This window comes from Carassius gibelio, chromosome A10 (genome assembly GCF_023724105.1).
Source record: "Carassius gibelio isolate Cgi1373 ecotype wild population from Czech Republic chromosome A10, carGib1.2-hapl.c, whole genome shotgun sequence".
NCBI classification, from domain to species: domain Eukaryota; kingdom Metazoa; phylum Chordata; class Actinopteri; order Cypriniformes; family Cyprinidae; genus Carassius; species Carassius gibelio.
In genome coordinates this window covers 10,771,553-10,784,395 of record NC_068380.1, presented here as the reverse complement: position 1 = coordinate 10,784,395, position 12,843 = coordinate 10,771,553, and the positions used below count along the sequence as shown (strand labels likewise).

At 35.0% G+C, this 12,843-nt stretch overlaps 1 protein-coding gene across 1 annotated transcript in view; it reads right to left on the bottom strand.

Annotated features, from left to right (window-relative positions):
• Positions 1 to 12,843, bottom strand: part of LOC128021143 (ribosomal protein S6 kinase beta-1) — a 65,669-nt gene that overhangs the window by 50,613 nt on the left and 2,213 nt on the right. Inside the window, exon 2 of the mRNA XM_052608131.1 lies at positions 5,300 to 5,346. The gene's annotated coding sequence lies outside the window, so the exon portion shown is untranslated. The remainder of the gene's footprint in view (positions 1 to 5,299; positions 5,347 to 12,843) is intronic.

Sequence of the window (12,843 nt, the reverse complement as noted above, 5' to 3'; positions counted from 1 at the left end):
TTTGTAACCTCAAAGTGCATCAAATGTTCATTCTCGTACAGGTTGAAAATTGAGTTTTTTACTCACTGAAAAAAAATTAGTAAAACAAGGAAACTGGAGCTTTGAAATGCTATACCATTGCTTCATCCATTAGTATTTAATATTAGACAACCTGAAACAGATTTGGGTTAACAGTGTAATTACACATATAAGTACTGAGTAATATTAATTAACTACATGTACACATGATAAGGTTAGGATTTGGCTTAGGGTTCAATGTAATTCTGCATAATTAATTGTTATTATAATAGTAAGTACATGTAACATGTGACAAGGACACCTTAAAATAAAGTGTTACCCAGATTTGAAAAAGTATTTGTTAAATATAACAATATATATTTATAAAATACATTTAATTAAAAAAATTGACACAATAACACTTTTTTGACCAACGATGTGAATTTAGGGCAAAACTACCAGATTATCTGACCAATGGCAGACACATGGAGCATTTGAAACATATTTGAAAAGTTACATATTTCACCTTTTTTTGTTTTATTTTGTCTGTTATACTATTTTTGCATTTGTTAGACAGGACAGTATAGAATAAAACCAGGAAATATATATAAAAAAAATACAAAATAAATGATGGGGTATAGAGAGGCAGACTGGAATATGAAGTGGACCAGACTCAAACCTGTATCCACACAAGCACTCCACACACACACACACACTTATGTACACATGCTTTGGACTATGACTGTTAATAAATAGCAACAACATTTCGACAAGCAGAAGGTCATCGCTGTTCCTTTAGCATTTCTAGAAATCTTCTGCACATGACGTGTTGACAGACATGAGCCGTTAATGACATCACAGATATTCAAGTGCACTTCCCATTTCTGAGTGGAAAAATAGCCCATGAGCATCATTTACTGGAGGCTTCTCATTATTTCTTCTTACATTAGCAAGTAAAGTGCTGTTTTTCTCTGTAACCAAACCTTCGCCCGAATTTTCTAAGAAAGCTTCTGGATGATGACCCCAGAAAAGTTTTTTTAAGACATCTGCAGAAGTGATTCAGATTGTACTGTACGATCAAACTGAAGCCAGACCTAAGTGGGTTCATAATCAGCCAATCACTGTTTGCAAAGGTTAAAAACTTGTGGTACAAAAGATCATAATCTTTCTTCAGTGTTTTCCTCGAAACAATTTGGGTTAATGTGCAGAGCGCCCCAACACCGCAACACTGGCTCAAACAATGGTCTGAGTTTGGGGAAGGGCATTATTTTAGATTTAAAAATATGGATTTTTAATATATAAAGATGCAATGAGTCGGAAATGATAACAGGACAACCTGCGTGACCCTGTGGCCACAACAGTGAACAGCGTAAGCAACCAGCTCTGCATACGCACATAATTAATGCGGTGTATGACAGGAAGACGGTAAGAACATTTCTAGATCAGTCTGTACCATCTTTGCCTTGTCAATAGAATCACTTCCTCATCAGGTCATGCATGTGCGTGTGCAATCGGAGAAGCGTGTGTTTTAAGGAACAGGCTGTACTACTCATAGTAAAAAAAAAAAAAAATGCTAAACCACATGTCTGCTTTGTGAAGTGTCAAACCGCTAGTAAGCAGTAGCATGGAAATTCACAAACATTGACGGGTTCTTTCCCCAACATGCACTTACCATTCAGAAAATAAAAGACCTCAATGAAATCAGCACTTAATATTACTAACATAAAACGGAGCCATTAATCATTAAAAGGCCCAGACAGAATCTGCAGACTTTTTTGGAAGTTCTTTGCAGGTTCGAATCTGGTGTGTGAATTTAAACATGGTCAAAAGGCTGAGAATAACTAAAAGCATTATCGAGCATTGTCGGGTCCAGACATCTGAGGCTACAGTGAAAACATGGAATTTAAATCTGGAAATAAAGAAATTGCGGTGTGGCAGATAAAGTAACACTATGACATAAAATGAGTAAGAAATATTTAAGATCATGGACTATTTGTAGGTCACTAATGTTGTGGCATTGACCATGCAAACTCCTTTGAACAAGAGGTCAGCTCTCCTTTGCTGACAGCTATGTGATTCATGTGCAGTCCAGATCCGGTCAGTTTAGAGTGATTCGATGGAGTTTTACATTCATGAGCCGGAAGCATCACATGTGATGCAAGACAATGATTTTTGAATGATGATTTTAAGAATGTACAAGCATGATGACTGATGTCTATTTTACATCAATACCAAACAAATATGGTGAAAGTGAATAGCTCCCAGTGAGCTCCAAAGCATTTTGAATTTTCCAAGTCTGATAAAGTCAAGGAAGTTGTTAATATTAATATTAGAATCTTGCTTAAAATCTTGCTTGACATTTGTGGTCACCATTCGCTTTCATTGTTTGAAAAATAACTGTATGGACTTTTTGTTGTAAACAACTCCTTCTGTGCTACATGGGTTTATAAAGACATAAGGATAAAATTGTTTTTTATGTGAACTTGTCCCTAAATACATTATAGTATTGATATCACCAATTAATGTTTTACATATTATTATTTTTTTAAATAAGCAATATTTCCCCCCATTATCTATCCCTTCTTTTGCCATTTATCTCTCAAGTTTAACTATTAAAGTACTAAAATACTTTCCTTGCACACTGAATACATAACATGTCATTATTTAAACATTTACAAAATATTGTTAGTAAATTGAGTTAAATCAAAAGGGTATACAGGAGTCCTCTTTTCATGTTACTTTTCACACTAAAGATGTTCAAAAATGTTTCATAAGACATATATATTTATTTTTCAAATTTTTCAGCCTTTAAATGAGACAACAAACAACATTTAATCTTGAAATCCAAAACTTGTCACATAATAGACTTGGTATACTCCAGTCATGATTTTGCATGAATAGCATTTGAATTACATATTAGATTGAGACAAAACATTTAAATAAAAAAATAAGCGTCACATCATTGACCCTTGTAAGAAATGAGTGGGAGAAGAAATAGAGGGTGGTGATAATCGGAAACCCAGGGGCCCTGGATCAAAGGAGGTAAAGAAACTCTGGGGAAGAAACGGCCGTTACTAAGGGTGAGCCCTGCACCTGTGCCACACACACTCTGACAAAAAGAAGCATGAATGAGCATCACAGAGCTTTCCATTATACACACACACACACACAACAAAAAAACACACAGGAACACATACTCACTGCTTCTCTGCAATCATTCATATCACAAATACATGAATGATGTGTCACCAGCCAACTTTTGCTCCATATAGGGAGATAGATATGCATTGTGGGAGAGTGGGAGGAGAGATAGAGCAGAGTGATCCTGTGACCTTAATCAGAAACAGAGCTCTCATTACCACCTAGTTCACTAATGAATGGCCTTGATCTTCAACACTGGGATACTGTTAACTGTCGACTTTAAATGACTTAAAAAATTATAATTTCATAACACACTCACGCTCTTGTTAATGTTGTAACAATCTTATTTTTGCATAATAGATTTTTCCTTTTCATGCACATGATCTCGTTTTAAGGAGTTACTGGTTTCCCACATACACACACACACAAGAGTTTTTTTAATGGTACTTTGAGATAGGGTTATTATTTTTCTTTTTTTTCTTTAATAGAATTGATAACCAACAAAGGGGTGCTAGGTGACCTAAATAAAATTGTGAAAAGAATGACATAAACATATACAGTTATGTACAAAACATGTACAAAATGTACTTTACAAAAGTTGATGAGCACACTAACATTATTGATTTGTGAAAACTTTATCATGTGCATGCTGTCAAAAATGTGATTTACATTACAGTTGATGTGTACATTTAAAATAACAATAAAGAAATACTGTATATTTACCTAACTAACAACTATTTTTGAATTAACTAGTTTTTAACAGAAAGGAAAAAATATCAGGATATAATGTGAACATTTTTAATTTTAGACATGCTGTCAAGAAATGTAATTTACAAAAGCTGATGTGCACAATGTAATTAACATAACTATTTTTACATAAACTAGTTCTTAAAAGGAAACATTAGACATACTGTCAACTTAATGAAAAGTAATTGTTTTCTTTGGTAATCATTTAGCAATTTGAATTATTATGTTAATATTAATTATGGAAACCATGATTTAACAGTCTTTTCTTTACAACATCACTAAATATATATTTTTTCATACTATATAAAAATATTTTTGGGTGGTGGAGTCCTCTCATATTCATCTTATCTGACGTCACTGCCATCAAAAAGTTTCAAAAACTCTATTAGGATATGTACCACAGAGAAGAAGATGGCCAAGAGGTACGGTGATGGTTAAATTCTCATCTTTTATAGCAGACCATGTTTGTTTTTATTCTGCCGGGATTTTTCCCGAAAGCAGGCAGAAAAAAACTAATTCTCAGAGCAAGTGCAAGGATCAGTATGACTTAGCACATGAAGGAAAGAACGGAATTCTGATGAAAATTACTAAGCTTGTTTCAACACATCTTTTCATGCACACGCACAGCTGATGACCAACATCCAGCCTGTCCCGACAAATCAGGAAGAGCACATTTGAACTGAAGATCACGATTGAATTCTCTGACACGGCATTCACATGCTTCTACTTGTACACACACACACACACACACACACACGACACCACCGGCCTTTTCATTGTGTAAACAAACGTGGCCCTTTGAGATAGTGTGTTTATGAATGACAGGAGTGCTTGCTGACGCACATTCTACAAACAGAGGAGGGTTATGCAACTGGACACTGAAAAGGACTTTTGCAACAGGGTGGGGACCTGACTTCCGGTAACAAGTAGGGCAAAACCGTAAGAATTAAACCAGGCCAGAGAAACATATCCTTTAAATACGGCACTATCACCGGCGGGTATGTGTCTCATGTCAGGAATGCTTCTAGGAGTCTGAATCATCGAAGTTATCATACCAAACTGTCACTCATTTTCCAGGGTTTGCATATAGGCTTTAATGAGTCAGAGTATTCCTGAGAGAGAGCAAAGGTGAGAGCTTCCTCCAAACTAATGTGTTTTCGAGGATTACACAAAAATGCGAGCGATTCTGAGGTGCAGTTTCTACCTTAGAGAGGATGTGTCGCAACGGACTAATACACTAAACAAAGAGAAGATGTTGTAATTGTTTAAAAATAACAACAAAAAAAAGAAATTACAGTAAGACTTAGGTGATTTTGCCTACAGCAGTCTATGTAAATGTGAGACAACTCCCAAAAGCTGTAGGTGAGTGATTGTGAGAAATGATGAGCATCTTGCGTGCATTAGAAATGCTCACCTCTGACCCGGTGTTCTTTTCAGCTTCACGTCGTCTTGAAATGCTCTCTGTGTGTAGAAACAAGATACTGTAAGTGGGCAGATGAGCAAATAGATCAGTATGTATTAAATGAAAGGTTTTTTCTGGCACTGAGGGTTGTGACTAGAAGATATGAGTGCTTGCTTAAATGAACGCATAAATTCTAGCAATAATAATAGATATCTTTCTTTACGCTTTAAAACATCTTAACATGAAGATCAGACGCTTTAACTGTTTAAAGGTAGGCAGCAGGCTAGTTGATGAAAAACTTGTTTCATTATCAAGACCTTAGGTTCAAATTTAGATACAGTGAGTTCTATAAACTGTTAGAATTTAAAAAGATTTACAACTAAGAAAATGCCTTCTGTTTAATTTTTAGGCTAGTAATGAAGTATGTAAATTTGTGACTGATCACGTGATTATTTGTCAAAGGATCAGATGTTCTTGCTTCCACTGATGATCTAAGGTTTTACACACATTTTTCCTGCAACCCGAGTGCATGATTTCATGACTCCAGTCAAATAAAGGAAAAAAGGAAAACCCTAATACACTGTGAAATGCATGTGCACTTTTCAGGTAAACATTTCACTTATATTGCAACACTGATCAGTGAATAATTGAAAATACTAATTATCAATTATATCATTTGTAATGTAAAACTTTATATTAAATAAAAAAGCTAATTACAAGCATTTTCACAAGTAGACTTTTGCAGCTGACCAATTACACAAATATATAGTTTTTTTTCTTTGCATTCTGAATGATAAATCAACTTTTCTGAATATATGACAACATTGTAAAAATGGATGATAATATGAGACATTATAAAAATGCATAATAATTAGAAAAATAATTAGATAATCATAAATCATTTAAAAAGAATAAAAAAGTTTTTTAAATAAATATGAACTATAGCAATGCAGCGAAACATCTTACACAATTTTGTAAGTAAATGTATCTTGTTATCAAGGATATTTAGAGAAATAAAGAATATATATGTGTGCATGTGTGTGTGTGTGTTTTCTAAATAAGCTGCATGTCTAAATAAATGTTTCCCACTTTACTGGCAAGAAAATAATGATTAAATGTCACATCAACTATGTTGTGATTCTAAGTGGGGTGTAAAAAGTTCCACAGCGCATTTACAGTTTACAGATTAAATTAGACTGAGAAATTGAGAATCCTACACTTGGCTCTTAATTTGACTGGGAGTTTGTAATCGTCTTGCAATAAAAAAGACAAGAGGAGGAGAAGAGGAGGAGATGAGTGAATAAAAGGGGAGTGAATGAGAGTCGATGTGAGGAAAAAAAGAGACAAAAGGGGTGTACAGATAACGGCCTCCACACAGGGAGCCGTTTACCCTCCCTGACGTTCCACAGCAGGAAAAAACAAAACAACTAAACTTGAATTATGTCAGCAGCTGTGAAGTCTACAAAATGGCCTAATACTTGTCTTTTTTCCCCCACAATAGTCTGTCTGTAATGAACACCGGTCTAAGCCATGGGATAATGGAAAGAAAATAGCGGACATTCTTGTGGCGGCCCACAGAAACCCGGACCGTGCAATAAAGACAGACGAGATCACTAGTAAAGTGTATACACATTCAAACAGTGGACAGAAGCAGCCAACTTCGCCACATGGGAGGGAAGGACCTGGGATCTGGCAACCGTCCCTTATGATCTGTGAACTGGCAACCGGCTGTTCTCAACTGATGTTTAGCTATGAATGATGAAAGTGATGAATAATTACTAATCTGCAAATCATTTTCTGCATTAAGCCCATCAGATTTATTTTTCCCTAATGTTTGTTTTTAATCACAGAGGAAACAGGAGAAGAAAATGCCTGCCCACATGTGCAATTTCAAATTTCTTTGTACAGGACATGTATAATAACAAGAAAAACAAACATGTCATTAACAAATTTGCATTATATAATGCTTAACATCCCTCTTTTATTCAAATTAAAAAACATTACTTAATGTCATAGCTGTGGGGCACATGCTCATGCATAAGAGTGTTTGGCTCAGAGACTCGGGTTCGAGTCCGACTTGGGTCATGTCCCACTCCCACTCCCCCTCCCGTCTACACTTGGCTGTCCTATAAAACAGCCCAAATCAACAAAAACTATTTGTATACCACATATATATAAAAAAATGATGTTCTATAATTAAATATTTGATGTATTATTACATATTTACTGTAACTGGATCAGTCTGCTGTTTTCAAAGTAGACTGCTACAACTGCTAAAATATGTTGATGTAACAGACAATACACAATAACTGAAAAAAACATAATTTTGTTGTATTTCAGAGGAGTCATGTATATTGATTATTTACATTTACATTATTGAATACAATTAAACACACACAAATACACACACACACACACACATAAATATATCATTAAATTTATTATATATTTTTTTCCAGATTCTTTAAAAATAAAACAACGATGAATGGATAGTGATGTCCAAGAAAACACAACACTCATATATAATAATTAAGTTTTTTACTTCAAAATTCCACATTTAATTCAGGGTGTCACTTGCTCTTGCTTTATTTTTTCTAACCAGTTTTTTCTCCACCAGTGTATACACACTTTAAATTTGATTTTATTTTATTTGATTATGCTGTTCTCTTACATTACTTAAATTCTATATCGTGCTTGGGCGATCACTTCATCTGTGGCTCCCACAAAGCTTCTGTGAAACTGATTTTCACATGTGCACAAAACTTCACGCAGTTCACTTTGGAGGTAACAGGGAATGTTCAGTTTGCAATCTGGAGTGTGCGTTTTGGTGACTATGAGACAGCGTCCCCTGGGTTGAAATAATGTGTGGTTGGGTGTGTGTGCATGCGTGGGGGTTTGCTCATGATTTATCAATGTGGGATTTTCAATATGAGCTCATTCTAGTTCCTCCACCCACTGCAATGCCACCAGAACACACACATGCTGTCCGGCCCAAAGACAATGAGGTGAGGCTATGGGGAGACTGGCCTCAAACAATTATTACGACCATTCTTGGCTCAAAATAAGACAAAAGAGAATTGACTGACTGGTTGCAGACACATTTGTCTTGCATCCATCACTGATGACATAGGCTGATCGAAACATTTCAAAACAATTAAAAGCCCAGACATTTATGCCCTAAATTGTTTTGATCTGTCAGGAGGGAAGGGAGTATCCCGCTCTAGAAAGACATCAAGCGGCACAAACACCAACGCCTTTCTAATTAATCATTTATTGGCCTCCACATGAACAAAACTGCCAACTCTCTTATTCAGAACTGCAACAGACAGCTTCTCTAGGTATTGGAGTTTATGTTTTTACAAATATTTCAAGACAACGGACTGCAGGTGACATCAGAAATTGACAGAACTGCAATAACACTTTACAACAAGGTATTATTTGTTAACATAAGAAAATGCATTATCTAACAAACTAACAAGGAGTAATATTTTTAAAGCATCTGTTAAAATTGGTTAATGCTACTTAAATGAAATACAACTAATGACTGTTTTAATGTTAATGTAAATATTTTGATTACACATATTACATATTAATAAACATTTAAGCAAAGGTTGAAATTTTGCATTAACAAAGATTTAACAAAGACTGTAGAAGTATCGTTCATGTGAACTTTAAAGTGAAACATTAAATGTAGTTAATGAAAAATGTTTTTAAAAAACCACAGGATGTAAATCTATAATACAGACCATTCTAACATATTTCTTAAAAAAATCCTCTCAAAATAAAAATAATCTTTGCAATTGAACATTTATTTTCGATGGAAGATCGCAATGTTGTGTCATGCAACATGCAAAATCCTCTTACAGAATCTTAGGGCACCTTTATCAATCAGAAATGTTGCAGACTTTCTTGTTCTACATAATCAAGAGCTTTTCTTAAGATATTAATGCTATGCCTAAATCAAAAGCTGAGCTGTTCGTTTTTTCAGCAGCTGTTTTGTTTTATTAGCAGCAATTAAGTCATGGGATGAGTGTCACGTCAGTGTCCTTCTGGTGAAATGAATCAATGAAAACGGCTGGTGTCATTCATCCCACAAACAAGTTTCTCCAGAAATAAAAAGAGCTTTTGTCCGTGATTTAGCACAAAGAGGATATTTATCCAAATAATGAAAAAAATGTTGAATTAAAATGAAGCGAAAATGATACTGGGATCTTAAGACCTGGTGTTGAATATCAGTACTGCTTCACCTTTCACATAAACAGGCACGTCTGCACACATTTACACCTGTCACATCACCTGTATTAACTGGCCGTTTCCTTTCGTGTGTCTCAAGTGCGGTTTCACGGCCCTGAGCGGGTACAGGTCTGACTCACAGTTCAAACCCGCCCAATCATGAATGACGTGCACAATTACAATGCCATTGTGTGGCGATCGAGGGGACAGGGCAGGGTGAGGTATGTGAAGGTGTACTCGTGTGCACCTGGGCAATGCTGTTCACATTTATGATTCTAAGTGGATTCTGTATAGTTTATTATACTTAAGTTCATGTTAGACATAAAGAATTTCCCAAATTTGTGAGGGGGGCTTCAGAATCTGGATGACAGTTAATAGTTTGTGTATTTGCATGTGTGTGTGTGTGTGTTTATCTAACATAGACAAATTTACCGAGCATATGCCCAGAAGTTAGCAAACTTGGCCAAAAACTCTTTTTGAGGATATCCTGAAAAAAAAAAGAGAAAAAAAGTTCACAAATTCAACAAACATCTTTTTTTCTTAATTATAAAAATTATAAGTTTTACTTAAGGTGTAGAGTTAGGTGTGTTCAAATTTCTCTATAGCCATGCGAAAGCAATTAAATTGTTTCATGGCATGCAAAACATTTGGATAGCAAGAAAAATTTGTGTTTCTGTGCACGTTAACGGACGGTTAGACTAACTGTTTAAAAAACAAAGAGTAAATTGCTCAGTAAAACGTTTAAAGCAACCTGTGGATATTTTTTTTGCATTTGGATTTTTACAAGTCCTGTGGATTTGTTTTAATTAGATTTCAATTTTAACAATAAAATCAACAAAATAACAAGAATCTAAAATAAAATTGTTTATCATATAAACCAATCTGAGAATGGCAATGAAGAGACAGTGGAACAATAACGTAATAAAGCACTGAACGTAACACACAGAAGAAAAAAATACAGTCTCTTGAACATTTTCTTTTATGACAATATGTCAAAATGTTATAAACACAGACAATAAAACGAATTCATTTTAATGTACCAGAATCATACATCTTATTCATTTTTTGGCTAAGTGCGTTTGAAAGTTTGTGGATAGATGGCGACATCCCAAAACTATTGGAAGATGATATGAAACATAACATCGCTGTACACTGACCCAACCCTGACATTTATACTGTCATAGCTGCTTACAGCTTCAGGGCAGCAAATGCTATTTTATTTCAGGATCTGTTCAACTTGTGCACACTGCACAATCCCTCAAACACATTTAGCACTTTCTGCAATGGTTGTAAAGCTTCATATAGAGAAATGCAGTGTACGTCTTTTACTGATGGAAGCCATGTGTGTTATTTCACATGCACTAGAAATCCCGCTGATTAAATACACTAATAGTCCTTTCCCTCACATCCTCCACAGACGTGTTTCAAAGCTGATTACGACAAAACGATATTGTAGGAACACACTGGCTGTGTAAATAGCTGCAGGAAAACCGCCACACACACACTTGTATGACCGATCGTCTAAATGACGGCTTTTATTCGAGTGTAAACGCTGAAATACAAAGCCCATCATGTTTTCATGCTCAAACTGAGCATAAATAGTTGACTTATAATCAGATGTGGTAAATTCCAAACGGTCAATAAAACAGCAATGGAAACAACCATTATTGACAGCAATATATTCACAGAAATGACTGTCTAATAATGCAAGTACTACTGATAATACCATGTTTTCTGGAAAAGACTATTGTAATAACATGGTGCTGCATAATGTCCCCTCAGAAAATCATCTAAATACTATTGTATATTAATATATATATATATATATATATAGCATATTTTGTATATTTTAATACATACACACACATCGTAGACATCCAGTGATTTACAAAACAGTCCAATTTACTTAAAGTTGAGTCAGTACCTCTGAGATAAAAAGTAAGGAGTTCAAAGTATGATATTTTACAACACGAATAAAATAGTGGTTAGCGGACCGATTCAAAGGTCCATAAAAGTGCCCGCCGGTTGAAGTTATAACAACTGACTTTCCTGCGAGGGGGTAGAGTACACGTGGTCCTGCCTCCCACCGAGAGAGACACAAAGAGAGATGCTGGGGTCGAAGTGTGACTCACACAAGTCTGAGAGATACTAGAAAAAACAGCCATCAGAAACAAATCACAAGAACTTCATAAAGACAAGGCTTGTTTAGTAAGTAAAGGTCTTTTGTAGCTCCGAATAAGCTAGCGATAGGGTCACCTGTCATTCATTAGAGGCCAGTAAAAAGTTATAACACCATAAATTTATATTGAATATTTTCATCACAGTTTTACGTGTCCTTTCCAGATCCCTGCTGGACTGACTGCTCCATTAGGAAAGAGTGGGACTGAAGTAACGTCAAATAATTAAATAATTCTACCCTTCACTCTCTGCTCGACAACAACGAGAACTAAACATGCATCCTCAATCACTAAATCAAAACCGATGCTCAGATAACATCAGAAAGGACCCAAAAAGATCAATTGTTAAAGTAAATTTGTGAAATAGCACTAAATGAGTGGTGAGGGTGAATGGGCAAAATGTTCAAGCCACCTTAAAAAAAAAAGAGAGATAAAGACATTTAACTTTTGCATAAAGACAGTAAAGCCTATATGATGATCTTTGGAGGTTTTACCTTATGACATTATTTAAACAAAGATTAAGCTCATTTCCCTTCAAATTCTTAATACTGTATAAAACAGAAATGACTGATCAGGAGGAAATAAGTTCAACGTAACAAATGCAACCATTATGTGTACTTAAGTCTATTCGATAATTTAGATAACATTATTTTTCTCCATTATATCAGGGGCATTTATTGTTTGATCGCAAATTTTTTTTTTTTTTTAAGAAAAGACTGTACACCAATAATTATGTTAGTGACTCTACAATCTACAAGCACCAAAAGTTAAAAGATGAAAATAATGTATTAATATCAACACTTTTGTGGCAAATTTTATAATATATTATTCTTTTCTTTTTGAGAAGAAAAAGATTTCATGATAGTTAACACCTGGATATGCCAGAACCAACAGAACAACTACAACTGTACAACAGCATTGTATAGGTTCAAGTACAAATATGAAACTGTATTGAATTCTGTTCACAGAAAATTACATGGAGATGGCATATTTTATATACACACACACACACACACACACAGTGTATTATATGACTGAGGCGTGCCATTACATCATCCAACAAAGTACCTTTGTTCTGTATCGCAGAAGACCAACAGTGAAACATGACTGCTGAATGCAGGTCATGCGACAACTACACAGGCTGAA